At 41.6% G+C, this 25,910-nt stretch overlaps 1 pseudogene; it reads right to left on the bottom strand.

Moving 5' to 3' along the window:
* Positions 1-24,980: 24,980 nt before the first annotated feature.
* Positions 24,981-25,679, bottom strand: LOC117073422 (annotated as a pseudogene).
* Between the last annotated feature and the right edge of the window lie 231 nt (positions 25,680-25,910).

The following is a 25,910-nucleotide window of genomic DNA, read 5'->3' as shown; positions in this document are numbered from 1 at the left end:
TCTCACCTGCTGAGCATTCTCTGTCTTTTCATCACCTGACCCTCTCCATGAGAGGCAGCTTGGACTCAAAGCACCTTGAGGACCATTCTCTAGATTTTATATGCTTTCTGCTGGGAAGTGTAAGATCAAAGAAGACTCCAATGTCATATGCCTAAGAGATACAAGCTTGCATATTTTACCATGTTCTTAAAAACACCAGAAACTTGGCTGGGCGTGGTGGCTCATGCCTGTAATCCCAGCACTTTGGGAGGCCAATGTGGGCAGATCACTTGAGGTCAGGAGTTCGAGACCAGCCTGACCAACATGGTGAAACCCCATCTCTACTAAAAATACAAAATTAGTTTGGCGTGGTGGTGGGTGCCTGTAATTCCAGCTACTCAGGAGGCTGAGGCAGAATAGCTTGAACCTGGGAGGCAGAGGTTGCAGTGAGCCGAGATCACGCCACTATACTCCAGCCTGGGTGACAGAGCAAGACTCTGTCTCAAGAAAACAAACAAACAAACAAAAAACACAACACACCAGAAACTTTTAAGGTTTATTGGTTGTTCTTGAAATAAAATGTTGGCAGTGAGACTACCTTTGGCTGCCCAATTCTGGGGGCCACCATTCACAAATACTACAATATTAAAGGCACACCATGGTGTGGAGAGAGTAACCAACATGAATGCCCTTGGCAGCCCTGATGCTTGGCCTGCAGAAACAGAACAATAGCAAGGACAGCACGACGAGGATGATCATTGTCAACATTCTATAGCACTTTTCTGTTTATACAGTACTTAGCTAGAGTGTCTTATTGCCCATCAAACCAATGAAGTTACTATGGCTGTCCTCCAAGCTCCCCTCATCTTTTTTTTTTTTTTTTTTTGAGACAGAGTCTTACTCTGTCACCCAGGCTGGAGTGCAGTGGTGTGATCTCAGCTCACTGCAACCTCTGCCTCCTGGGTTCAAGTGATTCTCCTGTCTCAGCCTCCCAAGTAGCTGGGATTATAAGTGAGTACCACCATGCCCAGGTAGTTTTTATGTTTTTAGTAGAGATGGGGATTCTCCATGTTGGCTAGGCTGGTCTCGAACTCCTGACCTCAAGTGATCTGCCCACATCCGCCTCCCAAAGTGCTGGGATTACAGGCACGAGCCACCTCACCCAGCCAAGTTTCTGGTGTTTTTAAGAACATGGTAAAATATGCAAGCTTGTATCTCTTAGGCATATGACATTGGAGTCTTCTTTGATCTTACACTTCCCAGCAGAAAGCATATAAAATCTAGAGAATGGTTCTCAAGGTGCTTTGGGTCCAAGCTGCCTCTCATGGAGAGAGTCAGTTGATGAAAAGACAGAGAATGCTCAGCAGGTGAGAAACACTAGTTAACCTGAAGCATTTGGATTTGGCTTTCTCTTGTGGATATCGCTTAGTTTGTGCAGAGCCTGCCCATCCTAAAGGCATCTGAGTCGTGCTGTGTTTCAGGGTACCTATAAAACTGACTGCCATGGCATGTGGGTATTAATACATATCATCTCATATAATTACTATTTTATTTGTGTGTGTGTGCGGTGAGAACACTTAAAATCTCCCTTCTTAGCAAATTTCAAGTATGTAAGATAGTATATTAACTATAGTCACATTGCTGTGCATTAGGTCTACAGAGTATATTCATCCTGCATAAGTGAAACTTTGTACCCCTTGATCAATATCTCCCCATTTCCCGTCCCCCAGCTGCAGGCAACCACCATTCTACTTTCTGCTTCTGTGAGTTTGTCTATTTTAGATTCCACTTTCCTCCTTGTTAAGCACAGTTCCTGGGTTCTGTGAACTTGAAGATGATGAATAAAGAAGGAAAACACCAGGAAAGTAGGGCCAGCAGTAAAGCATTCACCTCGTGCAAAATCTAAGGGGTCTCAGAATCAAGATAAAGATTAATGCAATTTTTTTTGAGACAGGGTCTCCCTCTGTCACCCAGGCTGGAGGGCAGTGGCACCAATCACTGCTCACTGTAGTCTCAACATCCCAGGCTCAAGCAATCCTCCCAGGGCAGCCTCCTGAGTAGCTGGGATTACAGGCATGCACCAGCACGCCCAGCTAAATTTTTTTCTTTTTTTTTTTGTATGGAGATAGGGTTTCACTATGTTGCTCAGGCTGGTCTCAAATTCCTCGGCTCGAGTGATCAGCCCCCTTGGTCTCCCAAAGTGCTGGGATTACAGGAATGAGCCACTGCTCCTGGCCCTGCAATATTTTTCTTTAAGTACGAATGCAAAGCATCCAGGATGAACAGAATACCAAAAATGTAAACAAAGAAAGGCTGTCTGTTTTTGTTTGTTCTGTGACCTTGAGTTATTGCTCAATGGGAACAGTGTTTCTGGTCAGCCTGAGGTTCACGGGCTATAGGGCCTTGGTGTCCCTTGATGGGTGGGTTTATGAAGATTTACAATGGCATGTGAACAGATTGGGCAAGCTGGGACATTATGTGTAATCACGGTTTTTGATTGGAGAGCCTTTATTAACTTTTCCACTCGGTTCACAATATGGGAGGGTATTTTGGTAAGTGCGTATATAGGGGCATAGATTTCCCTGTGGCCTTGGGTTCCAATAGGGCTGGCATGGTACTGCAGGAAAGTTCTTATTTTACTGGTATACTTGGAAAATGGCTTCGCAGCTCAGGGTCTGGCAAGGGTTTAAAGCTGACTTTTTCTCTCCTGGGACTCTTCTCGGGTGGTTCTCTAGAAGCTGTCCCTGGAACATTTGGCTGCATTTCCTACGATGTGGGTAAAGTAGTGATTCAACAGGTTGGTCAGTTCTCTCTCTGGTTTTTCAGTAGTTTGCGCCATAGACTCTTGTCTTCTGATGTCCCCTCATTCTTTCTTGCGGTTCCCTGGGGCAGGATTTAAAATGGCAGTCTGGCTCTCTACTGAGAGGGCTCAGTGAGCCTTAAAAACACTCACACATCCTTTGCTCTGACGCTGTAGGAGCACAGGCCACCTGCCCTTCTCTCCCTTGTCTTTATCCTGCTTCTGCATCTAGTTCCAGCCCTTCTCTGGCTTCAGGGCTTTCAGGTGGGAGTCAGGCACCAATCCACTCACTTGATGTAAAGGGAGAAAGACCCTCCACCACTTCCCTGAGGTGGGCGGAGAGACAGTCACAGAATTATATTCTACAGGTACATGTACCACAAATTCTTCTCCTTTTTAAAACAATTTGCTTCCTTTATGCTCTCAGTATAGGTCAAGGTTTGTTACAAGCCACGTTACCAGTTTTCAGGTATCTACTTTAAGACTCCTTTAGGATGGTTTCTCTCAAAACTCATTTTGGTATCTAATATCTAGAGCCTTGAGGTCTCAACTGAAAATTCCATTTAAACATTTTGCTACGTTTCACGTTTCTCTAAAGATTTGAGCATAGTGAAAGAAAAGAACTAGTCAATTAAGATTATTTAGCTCTATTCTTAGAGGCATGAGCCTGCATTTTTTCCTAAAAAAAGACAGGCTGGGCGCTGTGGCTCACATCTGTAATCCCAGCACTTTGGGAGGCCGAGGTGGGTGGATCGCTTGAGCCTAGGCGTTTGAGACCAGCCTGGGCAACACGGTGAAACCCCATCTCTACTAAAAACACAACAGTGAGCCGGGCATGCTGGTGCACGCCTGTAATCCCAGCTACTCAGGGGGCTGAGGCAGAAGCATTGCTTAAACCAGGGAGGCAGAGGTTGCAGTGAGCTGAGATCGCACCACGGCACTCCAGCCTAGGCAACAGAGTGACGCTTGGTCTCAAAATAAATAAATACAAATAAATAAGTAAATCAATAAAAAAACATAATATTTCAAACTGAAACCCCTGGGATCCTTGGGAATGGTGTGAGGATGAAGTCAATACTGGGATCGTCACCTGAACTGAGTGCCCTTCCCAAGTGATGGCCAATCACTCAGTTCAGAGAGGACAATGGTTCATCAAACTTCATTTTCTTCAGTACCTCCTATTGAGAAGAGCTAAAACGCACAGGTCAAGATTCCCAAGGTAGCAGTAGTTGCAGTCTCATTATCAAATAAAATAAAATATATGAAAGACAAACTTGCAAGAGCTATTTAAGGATTCATTTTTATTATTAAATTTCTCCGAAATGCCGGGCGCGGTGGCTCAAGCCTGTAATCCCAGCACTTTGGGAGGCCAAGACGGGCGGATCACGAGGTCAGGAGATCGAGACCATCCTGGCTAACATGGTGAAACCCCGTCTCTACTAAAAAATACAAAATAGCCGGGTGAAGTGGCGGGCGCCTGTAGTCCCAGCTACTCGGGAGGCTGAGGCAGGAGAATGGCGTAAACCCGGAAGGCAGAGCTTGCAGTGAGCTGAGATCCAGCCACTGCACTCCAGCCTGGGCGACAGAGTGAGACTCTATCTCAAAAAAAAAAAAAAAATTTCTCTGAAAGCCAAATTCTCTATATGCAGTGTCAAAGTACAGGTCAGCCAAGTTTCTAAGTGAGTAATTTAAAAATGCAAAATTAGCAGAATTCAATAAAATAAGGTTTGGCAGTGACTGTCTTTATTCTGCTGTATGTATCGAATGCTAGTCTTGTGAGGCGTTGCTGTGAAAGATGAATATTCAGCCTCAGACCAATTTATCTGTGCCCTGTCTCTGTGAGCACGCCTTTTAAGATTCAGTTTATCTAAGAAAACCCAAGTCACGGTAAATGCTTCTCCTCAGGTCTATTTTCACAATTGAAGTAGGACAGTGCTGCAGAATAAACATTTATTTATTTCTATGTCAGACTGATCTGACATTCATCCATTAGGCTAAACAGTTTTTTCAGGGAAGCTTTTGGAGTGGGCCAGTGTCCCTTAACAGAACAGAAGATTCTTAAGGGCAGGGACCATTTGTATCTTGCCGCTGCTGTATCCCCAGGGCCTGGAAGACTAGATGCTCCATGGTCACAGGTTGAATGAATGGAGTCATTTACTCAATAATATGTGACAAGCCTAGCTTTCTGTACTGGGATATAAAGAGGAAAGACAAAGTCCCTGCCTCTCCAACAGCTTCTGGTCCCTTCATGGCTGATGGACCAATGAACTGACAATTGCCATGCAGTGTGAAAAGCACTTTAGTAAGGTATGTCTAAGTTGTTTCAGGAACACAGAAGAGAAGTCTGTAATCTAGCCTCGGTGAAAGCAGAGGGGATGAGGGAGCTCAGAGACAGTGTCCAGGAGGAGTGTTGCTTGAATTAAGTGTTTAAGGACAAGTAAAAAGTATCCTGCTCAGAGGAGTAAAGTAGAAGCAATTGCATGTTGAAAAGGAAAGAGGCCAAAGGGCGTGTTTGTGTATCAGTACTGTTCATAGGCAGCGAGTCTAAGAGGTGCCCTGGGGGTGTGTACTTGTGTTTGTGTGTGTGTCTGTGTGTGTGTGTTAGGCTGAAAAGGTCAACTGGTGCTTATTCACTTCCCTCCCATGGTTCTTCCAAAGACCCACCACCCTATTTTCAAATAATGGGCTGAAACAGAATGTTTTACTCCTGTCTGCTCCATTCCCATCCATTCTCCCAAATCATCTGATTGTCCTTGATGCTGGTATCTACCTGGTCATGACTCCTTTTCTTTCCCGTCCCTGTGTGGGTGTGACCTTCTCATTTGCGTGGATCACAATCCTTGGTGCAGAGACCATCTCTGAATCAGCCCCAAGTTCACCCCAGAAGGGCGAGAGTCCTTCACATCACAAATGGCTATTTTTTCCCCCTACAGAATCATTTAGTTCATTGCCTTACTTTTCTATTTTTCTTTGCGTTCAAAGACACAATCTAAATATTCATATCTTAGTTTTCTCATTGGGAAAAGCAAGGAAATGTACCGCACAGCTAAGGCAATGGAACAGTGGAATACAACTGGGTTCCAAAAAAACCACTATCACTAATTAGCTGTATAACTTTAGAAAATGTGTGTGTTTCTTTCTTTCTTTTTTTTTTTTCTACACGAAGTCTCACTCTGTCACGCAGCCTGAAGTGCAGTGGTATGATCTCTGCTCACTGCAACCTCCGCCTCCCCAGTTCAAGCGATTCTCCTGCCTCATCCTCCTGAGTAACTGGGATTACAGGTGTGCGCCACCACACCCGGCTAATTATGTTGTATTTTTAGTAGAGACAGGGTTTCACCATGTTAACCAGGTTGGTCTCAAACTCCTGACCTTGTGATCTGCCCGCCTTGGCCTCCCAGAGTGCTGGAATTACAGGTGTGAGTCACTGCACCTGGCCAAATGTGGTTTTCTTATATTTAAAGCAAGAGCTGGACTTGCACTAGGTGCTAAGATATTACTCGGTTTGAATTCTTGACAGGCAAAGGGAAACTATTCTGCTTTATAAACAAGACGGGGGTAGGCAAATAGTACGAGGTCCTAAGATACTATTCTGTTTGAATTCTTGACAGACAAAGAGAAAATATTCTGCTTTATAAATGAGACGAGGGGAGGGAAATTGTTGATACTGAGCAGAAACAGTAGATATTCCAAGTCACTTTCTCTCTCTCTCTTTCTCTCTCACATACACACATGTGCACACTGGATGGGAACAATTCAGTTCAAAGAAATCAGCTTAATAGAAGCCCAGTAGTGGGTGTAGGGGTAGCATTCTCCATAAATGTTTTCATAGTTATACAGTTGTAATTAAGTTCTGCTTGAGAAAATTGGTTCTCACGGTGCAACCTGAGAACTTCCTTCATGGCTTCTTTACCTCCAAAGCTTGAGTGGGTCTCTGTGTCTTACAAGTCACCAATATAATTTTTCGTCCTAAGGTCCAAAGCACCTATGATATCACTGAGATGTGGCGTCATCTCCCTGACCTCTCACTAATATGTGGTAGAAATTGGTGATCTGCATTTTTAGAAGGAAAAATAAGTATGAAATCTTTTTATATTTAGGTTGTTGAAGATTATCTTTTCATCTAAAGGAGATCTAATTATATGGTTTTTCTTCAAGGGGGTGGTTGTTTCTGTGTCTCCAGTATTGTGCGTGCGTGCGTATGTGTGTGTACCTGTCTCAAATAAAGTAACATTTCCAGTTTGGCAACCCCCTAATTGCAGGGATTGCTAAAAAGATTATTATGCATGTTATTGCAGAGAACTCAGCGCCCTAAAAAGTCATGTGGCAGGAACTAGGGCATGTCTCAATTTACCACATTAATATTGCAATAAACCAACACCTCTCTGTAAACATCAGGGTAACGAGGACTACCTAGAGGGTGGCTTTGTAGGGTCTTGAACTTATTTTTTCAGAAAGATGGGGAAATCACAGTAGTTTCATTAATACATATTTTGTTCTTTGGCTTTTCTCCTTTCAGTCCTTATTTTAATTTCTCTTTTATTCTAATTAGAAAAGTAATACATGATGAATATAGAAAGGATTTTTTTTTTTTTTTTTGAGATGAAGTCTTACTCTGTCACCCAGGCTGGAGTGCAGTGGCCGGATCTTGACTCACTGCAACCTCTGCCTCCTGGGTTCAAGCGATTCTCATGCCTCAGCCTCCCGAGTAGTTGGGACTACGGGTGTGCATCACCACGCCCAGCTAATTTTTGTAGTTTTAGTAGAGACGGGGTTTCACCATGTTGGCCAGCTGGTCTCAAACTCCTGACCTCAAGTGATCCACCCATCTCGGCCTCCCAAAGTGTTGGGATTACAGGCTTGAGCCACTACATCTGACCAGAAACTTTTAAAAGTGGAGAAAAGTATAAAGAAGCAGAAACTAAATAAGTTGGTATCCCATCTCCCAGTTAGAAACACTGCTAACCTTTGGAAATACTTTCTTCCAGTCTCTTTCCCCCTGCATTAAAAAAAAAAAGTTATGCCCTGCTTTTTACACGTAATGTTATAGAATACACATTTTTCTTATTTAAAAAATTATTATGCCTATCATTTCAAATGGCTAACTAGTTAGTGTTTTACTTATGAAATTTGTCTAAACAGACCCCAAGTGTTAGATGTTAAGTTAATGTCAAACTTTTCACTTGCATAAAAATGCTACATTGGCTGGGTACAGTGGCTCACGCCTGTAATCCCAGCACTTTGGGAGGCCAAAGTGGGCAGATCATGAGGTCAGGAGTTTGAGACCAGCCTGGCGAAATGGCGAAACCCTGTCTCTGCTAAAAATACAAAAATTAGCTTGGTGTGGTGGCTTGCACCTGTAGTCCCAGCTACTCAGGAGGCAGAGACAGGAGAACCGCTTGAACCTGGGAGGCAGCGATTGCAGTGAGCTGAGATGGTGCCGCTATACTCCAGCCTGGGTGACAGAGCAAGACTCTGTCTCAAAAAGAAAACAAAGCAAAACAAAAAAAAACAAAAGAAAAAACAACAACAACCCCCCCCCCCCCCGAAATTACAGGATCAGAAAGTAGAACATTTTAAATCCTCCTTTTAAATAATTTCAAGTGTCAAACAACATACCCACGTAACAAACCTGCACATGTACCCCCTATTAATCTAAAATAAGTATCACAAATTTTATTTTAGATTTAGGAGGTACATGTACAGGTTTGTTAACATGAGTATATTGGATGGTGCTGAGGTTTGGGGATGTGAATGATCCTGTCACCCAGTAGGGAGCATAATACTGAATAGGTAGCTTTTCAGGCCTTCCCCTCTTCCCCTCTCCCCTACCTCTAGCAGTCCCCACAGTCTATTATTTCCATCTTTACGTCCATGTGTGCCCAATGCTCCAACTTATGAGTGAGAATATGCAGTATTTGGTTTTCTGTTCTTGCGTTGAATCACTTAGGATGATGGCTTCTAGCTGCATCCATGTTGCTGCAAAGGACAATAATTTTGTTCTCTTTGATGGCTGCCTAACATTCCATGGTATATATGTATCACATTTTCTTTATGCAATCCACCATTGATGGACACCTAGGCTGATTCCATGTCTTTGCTATTGCAAATAGTGGTGCAATAAACTCATGATATGTATGTCTTTTGGGCAGAACTATTTATTTTTCTTTGTATGTATACCCAGTAATGGGATTGCTGGATAAAATGGTAGTTCTGTTTTAGGATCTTTGAGAAATCTCCAAATTGTTTTCCTAACTAATTTACATTCCCGCAGCGTGTAAGGGTTCCCCTTTCTTTCTGCAGCCTCACCAGCATCTGTTACTTTTTGGACATTTAATAATGGCCATTTTGACTTGTGTGAGATGGTATCTCACTGTGGTCTTGATTCACATTTCTCTGATCATTAGTGATGCTGAGCATTTTTTCATGTTTGTTGACTGCTTGTATGTCTTCTTTTGAGAACTGTCTGTTCATGTCTTTTGCCCATTTTTTAATGGGGTTGCTTTTTTTTTGCTTGTTGAATTGTGAAAGTTCCTTATAGATTCTGGACATTAGTCCTTTGTCAGATGCATAGTTTGAGAATATTTTCTCCCTTTCTGTAGGTTGTTTGTTTACCCTGTTGATAGTTTTGCTATGCAGAGAAGCTCTTTAGTTTAATTAGTTACCATTTGTCAGGTTTTTTTGGTCAGTTTTTTGTCAGTTTTTGTTGCAATTGTAAAGCCTCTTTAAACACATCATGAAATTGCTATTTGGAAAGGATATATTAGTTTTTGTTCCTACCACCAGCAATACATGAAAGAAACTGTTTTAGTACACCTTCCATTTGGGGCATTCACATTTTAATACATCTTTGTTACATTGGTAGGTAGGCAAAGTATTATATATTTGCAGTTTTTTTTTTTAGGGAAGTCTTGCTCTTATCCCCCAGGTTTGAGTACAATGACTCTATCTCTGCTCACTGCAGCCTTTGCCTCCCAGGTTCAAACTATTCTCCTGCCTCTGCCTCCCAAGTAGCTGGGATGAAGTCACCTGCCACCAGGCCAGGCTAATTTTTGTATTTTTTAGTAGAGATGAGGTTTCATGTTGGCCAGGCTGATCTCGAACTCCTGACCTCAGGTGATCCGCACGCCTCGGCCTCCCAAAGTGCTGGGATTACAGGCATGAGCCACTGCACTCAGCCTATATTTGCAGTTTTAATTATCAGTTATTTGATCATTAGTGAAGTTGATCATTTAATCACATGTCCATTGTGTATTCATATTCTTTGTCCATTACTATTGAGAATTTAGAATTGTTTTTAATTTTACTCATTTGTATGTGCTTATTTAGTGCTTAATCCATAATGTTTGTTTTCCTATTTCCCTCAAATGATTGCTTATATTTCAAACCTACATATATCTTTCTGATACATGGAAGTTTAAATATTTGCTGCGTTCCATGTTTTCAATCTTTTGTTTTCTCTTATTATTATAATTTTTTGAGGCAGAGTCTCACCCTGTCACTCAGGCTGGAGTGCAATGGCATGATCTCGGCTCACTGCAACCTCCGCCACCCGGGTTCAAGCTATTCTCCTGCCTCAGCCTCCTGCCTAGCTGGGATTACAGGCACGTGCCACCACACCCAGCTAATTTTTTGTATTTTTAGTAGAGATGGGGTTTCACCGTGTTAGCTAGGATAGTCTTGATCTCCTGACCTCGTGATCTGCCCGCCTCCGAAAGTGCTGGAATTACAGGCATGAGCCACCACACCCAGCCGCTTTTATTATTTTTAACCTTAGAAAGTCATCTCCAGTCCTGAGATTTAATAAAGTTTTCCTCCTAGCATCTTTTGTTGTATATACATACATTATTTAAAATGTAACGTGCACACACACACCTACACATATACCTCACACCTAGACATACACCTGAAAGTCAGAGGGTATACCAATCAACTTAAAGAAGGCAAAGGTAGTGATTCACCAAGAAGTTAAAGCTGTCTTTTATTAAGAACCAGTTGGACCACAAATTTCAATAAGAGCATTTGAAAGAAACACTTGTTACCGTGGATGAGTGGCTTGTTATGAAGAGTTGGGATGACAAAGAAGAGGCTGCTAGAGAATCCTCCTGACTGCAAATACACATTTTCACATTGAACTTGAGGCCTCCTCATGTTCTCCTCTCTCTTCTTTTTTTTTCTGAGTTTCTAGAAGAAATGTGTAGCAACCTTGGATCCAAGGAATGATGACTTAAAGTAGCTATGAGTTGTAGAATACAAAGTTCCTCATTTTCAAAAAAACTGAGAGCACCTAAAAGGTTAGAGAACTGGAGGAAAACAGTCTGGGAATGCCCGGGAGTCTCTTACCATCTTTTCCTGTAATAACAGAAGCAGGTTGTTAAATGGAAAACTTGAGTCTCAGGGTACAGAAGGTGGTCTCTGTAGTTGTGAAGCCAGAGGGAGAGAAAGTTGGAAGTTTCCCTTTTGACATGAAATAAGGGATATCATAATTAGATTACACATTCATGCAATTTGAAATTCAACATGAAAAAGGTAAATATTTATACTTAATAAAATTTTTATCTATACTGTGGACCTGTTTATTTTTATTTTACCCCTGTGGATTATTTAAACATTTGTTTTGGTTACCCATTTAGCAAGGACATTTCTTAAAAATTGAAATTGTAACGTATGTCCTCATAATCATTCTTACTTGGAAAGTGCCTAGCTGACGGGTCTCTTAGCTACTGCCTAGGTTTTATTCTTTAACCTCTCTGAACAGCAGGCATAGTGACTAAGAGGAACTTCTTAGTTTGTAAAGAACTGGCTTTGTAAACTCAGCCTTATAAAGTGACCACAAATTTCACAAGTCGACATGTGTGTCCTGTTTGAGCTCACTTGTCAAGGGTTGTTATAAAACTTGGGGTTTGGTTCTGCATCTTCAAGGGACTGTGGGCAAAACACCAGCTCTTGGAATGCCAGTTTCTTTAGCTGTAATATTGGGGCCTTGGCTAAATCACTAAGGTCTCACCTAGCTCTAAAACTTGAATTTTAAAAAATCCTGCAACTAGGAAAAATCTAACAAGCATAACTTTTCTTGTTCTTCTTTTTTACCTATATAAAAATGACATTTTAGGAGAGTCATAGGAAGCAGCCCAGAACTTTTTAGCTAATCAGGAATACTAGAAAGACAAATTTATGTTATTCCTTTAAGTAACTCTAATTGAATAGGCCGTCTCTAACTTGACTGTGTTGGTTCTCTTTTTTAGAGAGCTTTTTCTGTTTTCTTTGTTTATAAAAAATCTTGATACAATATGTACCTCATAACAATGTTTCAAACAACTCTAAAGCTACTCTTTGTGTATCCTAAGATTCAGCAACAAAGTAAATACATTGTGATTAATGGGAGTCATGTGTTCCAGTGTCAAAAATATTAATTATCAATAGGGAAAGTGGAAGGCTAATGTGAACCAGTGGTATTGGATTAGAATCGAAGGTATGGGTATGAATTTATGGTTTTTTTTTTTTTTTTACATATTTACATAAATATGGTATAGAAATTTAAATATGTGTGTGTGTGTGTGTGGTGTGTGTGTGTGTGTGTGGTGGGGGGACATATGTATGCATTTGTGTATATATTTCCTAACCCTCTTAAGAAGGCCTAAAAGCAGTCTGGGTATGATGGTTCATGCCTGTAATCCCAGCACTTTGGGAGGCCGAGGTGGCAGATCTCTTGAGGTTACGAGTTCAAGACCAGCCTGGCCAACATGGGGAAACACCGTCTCTACCAAAAGTACAAAAATTAGCTGGGCATGGTGGTGGGCACCTGTAATCCCAGCTACTTGGCAGGCTGAGGCGCAAGAATCACTTGAACCTGGGAGGCCGAAGTTGCAGTGAGCCGAGATTGCACCACTGGATACCAGCCTGGTGACAGAGCGAGACTCCATCCCCCCTCCTCCAAAAAAAAAAAAAAAAAGCCCTGGCGCGGTGGCTCACACCTGTAATCCCAGCACTTTGGGAGGCCAAGGTGGGCGGATGGGGAGTTCAAGACCAGCCTGGCCAACATGGAGAAACCATGTTTACTCGGGAGGCTGCAGCTGGAGAATAGCTTGAACCCATGAGGTGGAGGTTGCAGTGAGCCAAGATCATGCCGCTGCACTCCAGCCTGGGACAGAACAAGACTCTGTCTCAAAAAAAAAAAAAAAAAAAAGAAGGCCTAAAAACAATGAAAGCCAGTAGCAATTAACTTCCAAATGCCATTCTTTATTAAAAAGAACCAAATATCCTTGGAGAAATGGCTGACTGCAAGGTTGGGGCTGTGAAAGTACAAAATGAGTGTAGAGCAGGGGTTCCAACCTCCAGACCACGGACTGGTACTGTGCAAGGGATCTAGGTTGCGTGCTCTTTATGAGAATCTGAGGCCTGATTATTACAATGTAATAAAAATAAAAATAAAGTGCACAATAAGTGTAATGCACTTGAATCATTCTGAAACCATCCTCCAACCCCCCAGGTCCGTGGAAAAATTGTCTCCCGTGAAACAAGTCCCCAGTGCCAAAAAGGTTGAGGACCAAAAACCGGTCCCTGATGCCCAAAAGGTTGGCGTGCACAACAAATGTAATGCACTTGAATCATTCTGAAACCATCCTTCACGCCTGGGTCCACGGAAGAATTGTCTTCCACGAAATCAGTCCCTGGTGCCAAAAAGGTTGAGGACTGCTGGTGTAGAGCATCTTCGTGTCAGAAAGTAAGGAAGTGCTCAAAGACAGAGGGAACACGTCTAAAGGATGTGGGAGCTAGCTCCACTGGGTCCCCCACTGGCCAAATCTGGGGCAATTTGTGTATCAAAATAAATGATGAGGATAAAGAATCCATAGCAATATGGATTCTGCATCGCAATAAATAATTCTGCATCAAAGTAAATAATGAGGATAAAGAATCCATACTGATGTGAATGAATGAAAGAATGAATGAATGGGAAAAAGGGAAAACTTTCCTTGATGGTAAAATTACAACTAATTAATGTAGAAGGAATGATGGAATCAGAAAATCACCATTTCAAAGGGAAAAGTAGCAAATTAACAGTAGAGAAACTTGGCAGACATCACTTTAGCCGGTGTTCAAAGTATTTTTGGTTCTTTTTTTTTTTTTTTTTTACGAGGCAGGGGTCTTGCTGTGTTGCCTAAACTGGTCTGTAACTCTTGGGCTCAAGGAATCCTCCTGCATCAGCCTTTGAGTAGCTGGGATTACAGGTGCATGCCACCTTGCCAGCCAATAGTGTTGAAAGTTTAACATCAGTTGTCATGGGATATCATGTGCCTCCTGACGTGAAGCATTGAGAACACAACAACAGTTCTGTGAATTTGTTGCCAAAAATGGTAACCTGACTTGAACCATGAAGAAATATCAGACAAACCCAAATTGAGGGACACAAAATATCTGGACTGTATTCATCAGAAATATCAAGGTCATGAAAAACAAGGAAACACTAAGCGAGAAACTGTAATTAGAGAAGACTAAAGAAACCCGACAACTACATTCAATTCACTACCTGGGATTTTCTTTTTCCATAAAAGTCGTTATTGGGGCCGTTGGTGAAATTTAAATATGGTCTATAAATTAGCTAATAGTGTTTTATCAGTGTTAATGTCTTAATTATACTGATTTTAGTATTATGCTATGGTTATGTAACAGAATGTATTTAGAGAATACATGGTGAAGTATTTAGAGATAAGGGGAATCACATCTGCAACTTACCCTCAAACAGTTTTTAAAATTCACACACACACACACACACGCACGCACGCACGCAGAGATTGCAGAGGGGAAAAAAACAGAAAGAGGGAAAGATAAAACATCTATTACAAATATTACAGATGTTAACTTTTGGGGAATCTAGGTAGAAGTTACAAAGTAATTCCTTGTACTATTTTTTTTCCCCCAAGACAGAGTGTCCCTCTGTCACCCAGGCTGGAGTGCAGTGATACGATCTTGGCCCACTGCAACCTCTGCCTCCCAGGTTCAAGCAATTCTCCTGCCTCAGCCTCCTGAGTAGCTGGGATTACAGGCACCTGCCACCACGCCTGGATAATTTTTGTATTTTTAGTAGAGACAGGGTTTCACCATGTTGGCCAGGCTAGTCTCAAAGTCCTGACCTCGTGATCTGCCCGTGTCGGCCTTCCAAAGACGGCCTCATCATAGTGTTTTCGTAACTTAGTATAAATCTGAAATTTTGTCAAAATAAAAATTTAACAAAATTTAAACAGTATATGAAGTGTATCTCTTTAAAAAAGGGTAAGGGATTTCAAAGTGATTTCTTATTCTTCTTTCACTATTTCCTCAAATATTATCATAATGAATAATTTGATGAGTAGCTTTCTAAATTTTTGCTATGCATATACAAATACATGTATATGTATGTGTCTCCATGTTTGTTCCTGTACAATTGCTAGTAGGTTCATACTCAACTATACAATAGAATATTCTGCTGCTTTTCTTTTTTTGACATGGAGTCTCACTCTGCTGCCCAGGCTGGAGCACAGTGGTGCAATCTCTGCTCACTGCAACCTCTGCCTCCCGGAGTTCAAGCGATTCTCCTCCCTCAGCCTCCTGAGTAGCTGGGATTACAGATGCCTGCCATCACGCCTGGCTGATTTTTGCATTTTTAGTAGAGATGGGGTTTCATCACGTTGGCCAGGCTGGTCTTGAACTCCTGACCTCAGGAGTTCTGCCTACCTTGGCCTCCCAAAGTGCTGGGATTACAGGTGTGAGCCACCATGCCTGGCCTGCTGCTTGATTTGTAAAATGCTATATTACTGACATTTTCCCATGTCAGTACGAATACATGTAGCTCTTTTTTTTTTTTTTTAAATAACTAATGTAGTTCTATCATATCTAGGGTATGTATGTAATATAACTTATATACTAATTTTCCCATTGATGAACATGTGGATTGCTTTCTTTTTCTATAAAAAACTACAACTAATGGCCAGATGTTGTGGCTCACACCTGTAATCCCAGCACTTTGGGAGGCCAAGGAGGGTGGATCATGAGGTCAAGAGGTTGAGACCATCCTGGCCAACATGGTGAAACCCCATCTCTACTAAAAATACAAAAATTAACTGGGTGTGTCAGTGCGTGCCTGTAGTCCAAGCTACTTGGGAGGCTGAGGCAGGAGAATCACTTGAACCCACAAGCTGGAGGTTGCAGTGAGCTGAGATCGTGCCACTACACTCCAGCCTGGTGACAGAGTGAGACTCCGTTTCAAAAAATGAAAAACAAAAAGCTGCAACTAACATTTTTGTGCATTTGCCTCTATTTTCTGTGGTATAGATGTGGAATTCCTGAGTCAAACAATATTTGTATTTAACCTATTGATAAATATTGCAAGGACTATTGCACTGTAGAAAGCACAAAGTGTAGCTAAATAGCTTCTCTTAATGACCACTGTGAGAACCATATGTTAGCAACAAGTGTGAATAATGCTAAGTCAAATTTGTGGGTCATTTGGATGAGCCCTTATGGTCCATGAGCGCTTACAGCTGTGCATCGCTTGCTGGCCAGCACACAGCAATGGCAATCAGCCATGTGTGCATTGCTATCAGCACAGAGAAGGGAGAGTTGCCCTTATATATTACTTGTAAACTATGTGTTATCTCATGCAGGCTGGTACATGATTACAGTCTCCCAAGAGTTAATTGTTAACTGGAGGGGTTATGCTTATTCTGTTAAGTGCCCATTATTACCTACATGTTTTCTGTTGTGTTTATTTTAAGAATGCAGACAGCCATTAATTATCGCGACGGTTGATCACTGTTTACCTTCTACTTTACTTCCTTCTCTTTACTATTTTCTTATCTTTTAGTCACAATTGATGTAGTAATATCAGTTATATATCTGTAAGAAAATATCAGAGGTACTGAGAAAGGTTTACTATAAATGAATAAATATAATAATTATTATTCCACCCACAATCCCCCCTAAAAAATATCTGTTTTATCAGTAGTCTGGCTTTTCATCTGCAATGAATATGTCATGTTTTGTGAAAGGGGTGTATGTGTGAGGGAAAGGGGGCAGAAATAGTTATCCCAATCAAATGTATACTCAGAGATTGTTTCCAGGCCAACAGAAGTGCTTTTGAATTATTGCTGTAAATTAGCATATTAAAAATAGAATAGTTTTTAAAGTATAGCAGGTTAAAATGTGAAAATCTTTAGGCAGTATAAGGTTTATTATTATGTGACTTTAAAACAGTGGAAGGAAAGATGAAAAGATAGTTTTCAAGTAATATTTATTGAGTTTCTCTTCCAAGTCCTGGGCTGGGTGCTGAAGAACAGAGATGAGGCCGGGCGCGGTGGCTCAAGCCTGTAATCCCAGCACTTTGGGAGGTCAAGACGGGCGGCTCACGAGGTCAGGAGATCGAGACCATCCTGGCTAACACAGTGAAACCCCGTCTCAACTAAAAAATACAAAAAATTAGCCGGGCGAGGTGGTTGGCGCCTGTTGTCCCAGCTGCTCTGGAGGCTGAGGCAGAAGAATGGCGTGAACCTGGGAGGCGGAGCTTGCAGTTAGCCCAGATCGCGCCACTGCACTCCAGCCTGGGTGACAGACCGAGACTGCATCTCAAAAAAAATAATAATAATAATAATAAAAAGAACACAGATGAACAAGGACATTGATGTTCTCTGTCCTTGAATAATACACTTTTGTGGGACACAGACAAATGAGCACATAGTTATGATATGAAGGCTGCATAATATTGACATATACTGGATATAGATGTAAAATATCAAGGGAGCAGAGAAGAAGAAATAATTAGTTTTGACTGAGGGTATCAGAAAAATTTCAACAGAGATACGATCTTTGGCCTGGGCCTTGGAGGGTGAGTAGGAATTCTAGGTTGGTAAGACATAATGGAAGACATTTTCAGGCGAAGAGAATAATGAATTGCATGAGTGAAGGCAGAAAGGCTTTTGGATTCCTTGTACACCTGTGACCTCTAAGAACTCTGAAAGTTAATGCAAATCCTAGGCCAGTGCTTCTCACACTTTCTGTGTATACAAACCATCTGGAACACATTAATATTCAGGTTCTGATTCAGAAGGCGTGGAGCGAGCCTGTCATTCTGCATTTCTAGCAAGCTCCCAGGGGCCTGGGGACCACACTTTGAGCAGGAAGGCTCTAAGCACTGTAAGCTGTTGTGTGTTTCAGTCAGGCCTGCTACTTGGTGCAACCTAGAAACAAGATGGAGATGACATGTTTGTCTTTTGCCATAAGAAAATTTATAGCAAGTATCTGAAGGCCCTCTTTTTGAGACTGTGATATTTCAGAAATAGATTCTGCATTGTCCTGAACCAGCCCAGGTGTAAATAGAGTGACTCATCCTGGAGGCCACTCGTCCAGATGACATGGGAGCAAGCATTACAGGAAAGGTGAGGGAAAGGTCCCGACAGGCCCGGCTAGTTCCTGTGCATCCAGGGCAATGGTGAAATCCTTAGTGTGAGGGGACTGTGGCAGGAGGTGGGAAGAAAGCCAGATACGTAGTATTTTCACAAGATTTAAATTGGTTGGGGCTCCTTCAGAATAATAATAATAATTATTATTAGAAAAACATAATCCCAATCGCCACTTTGAGTTTTTTTGATGATGCTTTCTCAGGTGTTGAATTTTTAGTGAGAAAATAGCTACATCACTTGGAATGGTTTGTTTTAAATTCATAACTTTTTTTTTCTTAAAAAAAACTTCTAAAAATCATAGAAATAGGCACTTGTTCTTTGCAGAACACTTGACAAAAAACAAAAAAACCAAACAAACAAAAAACCCCCTATAACATTTTGGGGTGGTCATAGTTCAGTAGGCGATTTGGACTAATTTCCTCTCCTTTCTATTTTCCATACATTGCCCAGTTGTCTATCCTCCTGGGGTGTTGGTGCCAGTGAGGGTTTGGTAATATGGCAAACTGTTATCTGCAGTTGCAGAAGAGCTGCGGGGCCCGCTTGTTGTGCCAGAGACAAATTGTGATCTCAAAATGAGGTCACTGAGCTTTTCTTCACTTTCATCTTCCCTGCTATTTATGCTGATTGTGAAATGGAATAGGAGACTTCTTAAGATTAATGAAGGAGGAGGAGCAATTAGGTGAGTATTTTTCACAAGAAGGATCATTCTAGTCATGCCTTCCTTTCCCTAATAAAATTTACAACCTACACAGATAGCCTGAAGCAGACCACATGGCTAAAATTCAGCACCCAGGGATTGGGATGGGCTTACTACCTCTATCCCAAAACATCCCCCACATAAAGACTGTTGCAGAGACAAGAGATCGTGCTAGATTGTATTAGGAGGATAGACAATTATCAACACCAAGGACTCACTAAGGATAATCCAGACAGATGTCTGAGCTTGTTGGAGAGAATGATAAAACCAGAGGCTGAAGGAGACTAGGTGATGAGGACACCACACTGCAAAGTCAATGCATCTTTGATATATTCCCAAGCACAAGGTAAGAGCCCAGGTCATCTGGATGCCTGCATCTTGGGACTTAGTAAATAAGCAACTTGGGACCAGAGTTTATCTCTTTCAATTTTGCTTCCACCAGAATTCCTAGAAGAGGGATTCTCGTGTTTTAGAGGCATATTTCACACCTGGAAGAGCTTGTTGGGAATGCGGATTCCTGGGCTGCAGCCCAGCCTGCTGACTCAGAGAAGGCCCTGATGATTCTCCGGAGGTGGACTGAGCCCATCCTGTGAGCATATTTGCCTTAGTGAATTCACACTAATCGACAAGGCACTTGAGAAAAACAAAACAAAACAAAAAACTGAAAAAACAAACAAAAAACCCAATATAGGTCTTGTGACACCAGGAAAGAAAGTCATGTTTTTACCCCTGCTGGTCTCCCACCAGGAGCTACGGGCGAAGAAGGGAAGAGATCCAAAGCAGAGAAAACACAAAATAGACAAACCTCAATGTTTACATCATAGGGGGATTTTAAAAAGGCTGCGTATAATCAAATTTGTGTGAGTTAATCTTTACTTTCCCTTAAGTCTAACTCAATGTATCCACTTTTGATTTTTCATGTGGTAGTGACTTTGTCACCATTTTTTTTTTCTCTTCTACTTAGCCCAGCCTCTCCATCCGAAATTGAACTGCCTGTGAAGCAGCTACAGAGAGCACCCAGGGCCATTTGCCTCACAGCAGCAGAGCTGCTTGTTTACCTAGAGCTCCAGCCCCTTGTTGGCAAAGGTGGACCTCTTATCTCTCAGGGATCACTCTGCCTCTGGGTTCCTGCATCCCTGTGTGGGATTTACACTCTGCCCAAGGGCCTGGCTCCTCCTGGGTTCTGCTCCACTGTTCCCCAGCTGACCTGTCAAGTTGTGGTTGGAGATCCAGAGTGACCCAGCTCCTACATGGCCCACCAGACTCGTTGCCCTGGTCTGGCTGGCCATTTATCTGGCTCTGGGATTATCTCTAAAATCCTGAGGGCACCAGCCTTCTAGGAGTCTGATGTGGGCCATTTTCCCTGGAAATATAAATGAAACTGACTGTGGGGGAGCACTTATAGCTCTTGCTGGTCTTCCTGGTCCCGGGTCCAAACTAAAAGGATCTTTTTCACCATTCCCACTGTCCCTGCTCAAGTCAGTTTCTCCTTATTTGTCATATGGACCACCCTGGTGCTCTTCTGACTCACCCCTTTCCACCTTTTTTAGTCTCTTCCAGTCTACCCTCCGTTTGGCTGCCTGAGGGAACTCTAAACTATGGATCTGACATCATCACCCTGCTGTGTCCCTTTAATAGCTCCCCATTATCTGAGGGAAAAGCCTAAATTCACAGTGGCCCACAAGGCCCTATCTCACCAGTCTGATCTCTCTCTCTCTCTCTCTCAAATCTCCCCCCAAATGCCACTTTTGCTCTAACTATAGCCAACATCTTATTCTTCTTAGGACTATGCCATCTTCCAATGCCACATTTGTGTCCTCATGTTATGTCCTCAACCTGGAATGTTCTCTCTTCCCGTTTTTGTCCCTCTTGGTTTTACTTCAGCCTATTTTTTTTTTTTTTTTTTGAGGCAAGGTCTTGCTCTATCACCCAGGCTGGAGTGCAGCCTCAACCTCCCAGGCTCAAGTGATTCTCCCGTCTCAGCCTCTTGAATAGCTGAAATCACAGGTGTGTACTACTATGCCTAGCTAATTTGTTTGTTTGTTCTGTAATGACGGGGTCTCCCTATGTTGCCCAGGCTGGTCTCAAATTCCTGGACTCAAGAGATCTTCTTGCCTTGGCCTCACAAAGTGCTGGGATTACAGGCATGAGCCACCATGCATGGCCTTATCTTTTTTCTTGAGTAAGAATCTCACCTTGTCCCCTAGGCTGGAGTGCAGTGGTGTGATCTTGGCCCACTGCAGCTTCGACCTCCCCGGTTTAAGCAATCCTCCTGCCTCAGCCCCCACAAGTAGATGAAACTACAGGCATGTGCCACCACACCCAGCTAATGTTTGTATTTTTTCTAGAGACGGGTTTTTACCATGTTGCCCAGGCTGCTCTTGAACTCCTGAGCTCAAGCAACCCACCTGCCTTGGCCTCCCAAAGTGCTAGGATTACAGGCGTAAGCCACCACACCCCACCCTCCTTTAGCTCTTTAACGTTTTGCTTTTTTTTACATCTTATTATGAAATGGTAAGCATTCGTGACAGAAAATTCAGAAAGTGTAGAAAAGAAAACCAACCATAGTCTCATCTCTTATAAGCAACAAATGTTAATATTTGGGCATAGTTCCTCCAGTCTTTTTGTTCATTTGCATTTTTCTTTTTATAACTGACAGCATTCTATACATGAACTCTTAAATTCATTTTTTAAAAAAAAATGTTGATACAGGATCTCTGTTGCCCAGGCTAGAGTACAGTGGCCCAAACGCAGCTCACTGCAGCCTCAACCTCCCAGGCTCAGTCTCCTGAGTAGCTAGAATCACAGGTACTAACATGCCCAGCTAATTTTTAATTATCTTGTGGAGACAGGGTCTCACTTTGTTTCCCAGGCTGGTCTCCAATTCATGGGCTCAAGTGATCCTCCCACCTTGGCCTCCCAAAGTATTGGGATAACAGGCGTGAGCCACTGTGTTTGGCCTGTGTTGTCTTAAAATAGTCTTAAATACCAACCTGGGCAATATAATGAGACCCTGTCTCCACAAAAAGTAAAAGAATTTGCTGAGTGTGGTGGCATGTACCTGTAATGCCCAGTACTTGAGAGGCTGAGGTGGGAGGATTGCTTGAGCCCGGGAGGTTGAGGCTTCGATGAACCATGATTGCACCACTGCCCTCAGGTCTGGATGATAGAGTAAGACCCTGTGTCATTTTTTTTTTTAAAGATATTAAAAAAAAACAACTTTTTTTTTTTTTTTGAGATGGAGTCTCACTTTATTGCCCAGGCTGTAGCGCAATGGTGTGTTTTCGGCTCACTGCAACCTCTGCCACGTGGGTTCAAGTGATTCTCCTGCTTCAGCCTCCCAAGTAGCTAGGACTACAGCCGTGCGCCACCATGTTCAGCTAATTTTTGTGTTTTTAGTACAGACGGGGGTCTCATCGTGTTGGCCAGGCTGGTCTCGAACTCCTGACCTCAGGTGATCCACCCACCTTGGCCTCTCAAAATACTGGGATTACAGGCATGAACCACTGTGCCCAGCCAAAAAAGCTTTTTGAAAATATAGTTTAAACATTTTTAAAGAAAATTTTAGACTTACAGAGAACTTGCAAAAATAGTACAGAGAATTCCTGTATATTCTTCACCCAACTTCCCTTAATGTTAACATCTTATAACCAAAGTACAATTACCAAAACTAAGAAACTTGTTTTTTCCACCATAAAGTTATTACTTTTCTCTTTGCAAATAATATTTTTTTGGGGGAAGATACTTTGAGACTGTACAAGTATCCTGCTTCTCCTTAAACTTTTGCCCATCAATTTTAGCATCCATCAGTGGATACTGCTTGTAGTTATTATTACTGTGATATTCTAATCATGATTTTCTATTTCCTTATTACTTACATTTTACAATTGGAATTATTCTGTAAAGTAAAATTGTACTTTCTCCTCAATTTATTTATACAGTATGGACTCACAGATTTTTATTTAACCATTGGGTTTTAATCTAGTACTATCATAATATAGTACTATGCTTAATCCAGTACTATTCTTATTTATTTTGTTGCTCAAATTGTTTCAGCCTTGGCCATAGGGGGCTCTTTCAGTTTGGCTCTCATGCCCTTTCAGCAAGATCCCCATCTTTTTTTTGTGGGGGGGCACTTCATTACTTTTTAGCATAATTTGTGTCTTACCTCTCCCAGCTCTGGAATCCACTATTTTTCCAAGGAGCCACAATTTCTTTTGTTGGAGAATAGTATTTAGAAAACAAGGTCTACAACTTGTATTTTGGAGTAAAAAAACATGGATATTACTAACAGCTAAGTATACAGATTTTTTTTCGGTAAGTTTAAAGTAAACACACTGCCACCAATTTTTCCAGTTCTACTAAATCACATTGTCAATTCAAATGGATTATCATTCATCTATCTTTGTCTTTATTCTTCCCTCCATCCTTCTCTCTCTTCCTTTCTCTTTCCTTTTATTCTTACTTTCTCTTGAAATATAATGAGAAAATGTACCTCATTTATTCTTCAATCCAGGTAAGTTTGGATATTTCTTTCATTCATTCAATAAAATTTAGTGATTCCAACTGAGTCAGGCTCTAGGCATTAGAGACATCCTCTTTTGGTTAATATTTTCATGGAATATCGTTTTCCATTTTCTCTTTTTTTCTTTTTTTGAGACGGAGTCCCGCTCTGTCACCCGGGCTGGAGTGCAGTGGCCGGATCTCAGCTCACTGCAAGCTCCGCCTTCCGGGTTCACGCCATTCTCCTGCCTCAGCCTCCCGAGTAGCTGGGACTATAGGCGCCCGCCACGTCGCCCGGCTAGTTTTTTGTATTTTTTAGTAGAGACGGGGTTTCACAGTGTTAGCCAGGATGGTCTCGATCTCCTGACCTCGTGATCCGCCCGTCTCGGCCTCCCAAAGTGCTGGGATTACAGGCTTGAGCCACCGCGCCCGGCCTCGTTTTCCATTTTCTCACTTTCATTCTATTGGTATTGTTGGATCTAAAATGAGTCTCTGCGGACAGCATATAATTGGATCATGTCTTTTTATCCATTCTTTTAATCTCTGTCTTTTGATTAGAGATTTTAATCCATTTATATTTAAAGTAATTACTGATAAGAAGGGACTTCTGTTATTTTGCTCTATTTTCTACATTATGGCTTTTTAGTTCCTCATTTTCTTTTAATTTTTACATTACTGTCCTTTGTGTTTAGTTGTTTTTTGTTTTTGGAGAGAAATGTTTAAATTCCTTTCTCATTTCTGTGTGTGTGTGTGTATTTTTTTTTTCCATTGCTCAGGTTGGAGTGCAGTGGCATGAACATGGGTCACTGCAGCCTTAACCTCCTGGGCTCAATTGATCCTCCTGCTTCAGCCTCCTGAGTAGTTGGGACTAAAGGCACAGGCATATGCCACCATCTCCAGCTAACTTTTGCATTTTTTTGTAGTGACAAAATGCCTGGCTCCCAAAGGGGTAAAACAAGAAAAATGGAAGAGAAAAGAGGGCCCGTACCCTTTAAATCTCCTGAAGTCACTTCAGCTAAAGGCAGAGGGGCTTGCAAGAATAGGAGGTGCAACAACAATGGCTACCTCTTTGTATGCACGACTGTGTTCAGAAGCAGACCATTTGTCTGAATAATGTCACTATAGACATAAGTGTACAAATACCTGAGACCACCAATGTCAGTGGTCTGATTTTTAAAAATCAATTTTAATTACATAATTTTCAACATCTCATATGGGTCCCCACATTATTCTTGCATTTTAGAATTTCTCTTGTGTTCTCTCCTATTTATTTTTCCAAATGGATTGTTTTTCCAACTGCACTCCAAAAATGTCCATTAAAATTTTGATAAAAATTATAAAATAAATTATTTAAATTAAATGTGAATAATTATCTTTTTGGGAAACCAAATATTTAATGTGTTCACTAAATTGTATCTATACAATTTCAAGCAAATGCCAATTGGAAGACCAAGCCCAGGAATTCATAGAGGAAATAATCTTCCAAATAATAAGGAGCACTAAGGTGATCTTCCACTTCAGCCACACTACTAGCAGCTATAAGAGTGTAAGCCAGTCAGTATTATCCAGATTACTGAGCGTGTACCACAGCATCAATTTTCAGAATTCTCTGGACAGTTTCATTTGCTAGGGTCAGAGCAATAAATGAAATCACAAAAGTTGGGCAATCAACCAGTTCCTCCAAAATGGAAATACCGCCCTTTTAATATGAATGCCTGCAATTTTTTTCTTTTTAGGCATGTTGATTTCTTAGTTCTGTTACTGTAGAAATGAGATTCAATGCCAGCATTTTCAGCTAGTGTAGTTGGAATGACTTCCATAGTATCTGCAAAATATGAACACAGGAAAATTCCATACCACTCAATGTTCACAAACATTCAGTTGACCACAGGGCCAATTCTATTGGAGCACCACTTCCTGCAGTAAGAGCTCTCTTCACCAAACAGCAAATAACACATAGCACATCATGAATGGAGGGCTCAATTCTTCAGTCCTATGACAATTTTAACTGTTTTTCCAGCACTTATACAGCCTGTAATCTTGAGCAGTTTTCCAGAGCCATTTAAATTGACCTTCTCAGCTAACTCAGCAAAACCCAGCATGTCAGTGTGACTTGGTCAGTATGAGCAACTGGCTTGGTTCCAATTGTCTCAGAAATGAATTCAACATCTTCTTTTTCAATGTTCTTAACCAACATAATAATTTTGTTCAGGAAATGGCATGGAAGATCACTAGAAGCATCTCTAAGTGTCCTGTATGAGAAGGACATTATGACCCATTTGTAAAAGTTTGCTATACTAAACTTAAAATACACGTTGTCTCTCTCATAGCATTTAGTCCATCTGAACATTGTCAGAAACTGCTACTTGATTTCCATATCTTTTGGGAGCAGATAAGCAAAACTGAATGTGCCCAATCTTAGCCTTTTCAAATTGGGTTATGACAGAATTTACCCCTTTCTGCGTGAGAATAAGACCTTCCACCAACTCACAGTCATCAA

Source organism: Trachypithecus francoisi, unplaced genomic scaffold (genome assembly GCF_009764315.1).
Source record: "Trachypithecus francoisi isolate TF-2019V2 unplaced genomic scaffold, Tfra_2.0 Lachesis_group4, whole genome shotgun sequence".
Lineage (NCBI taxonomy): Eukaryota > Metazoa > Chordata > Mammalia > Primates > Cercopithecidae > Trachypithecus > Trachypithecus francoisi.
This window is presented reverse-complemented; position numbering and strand designations above follow the sequence as displayed.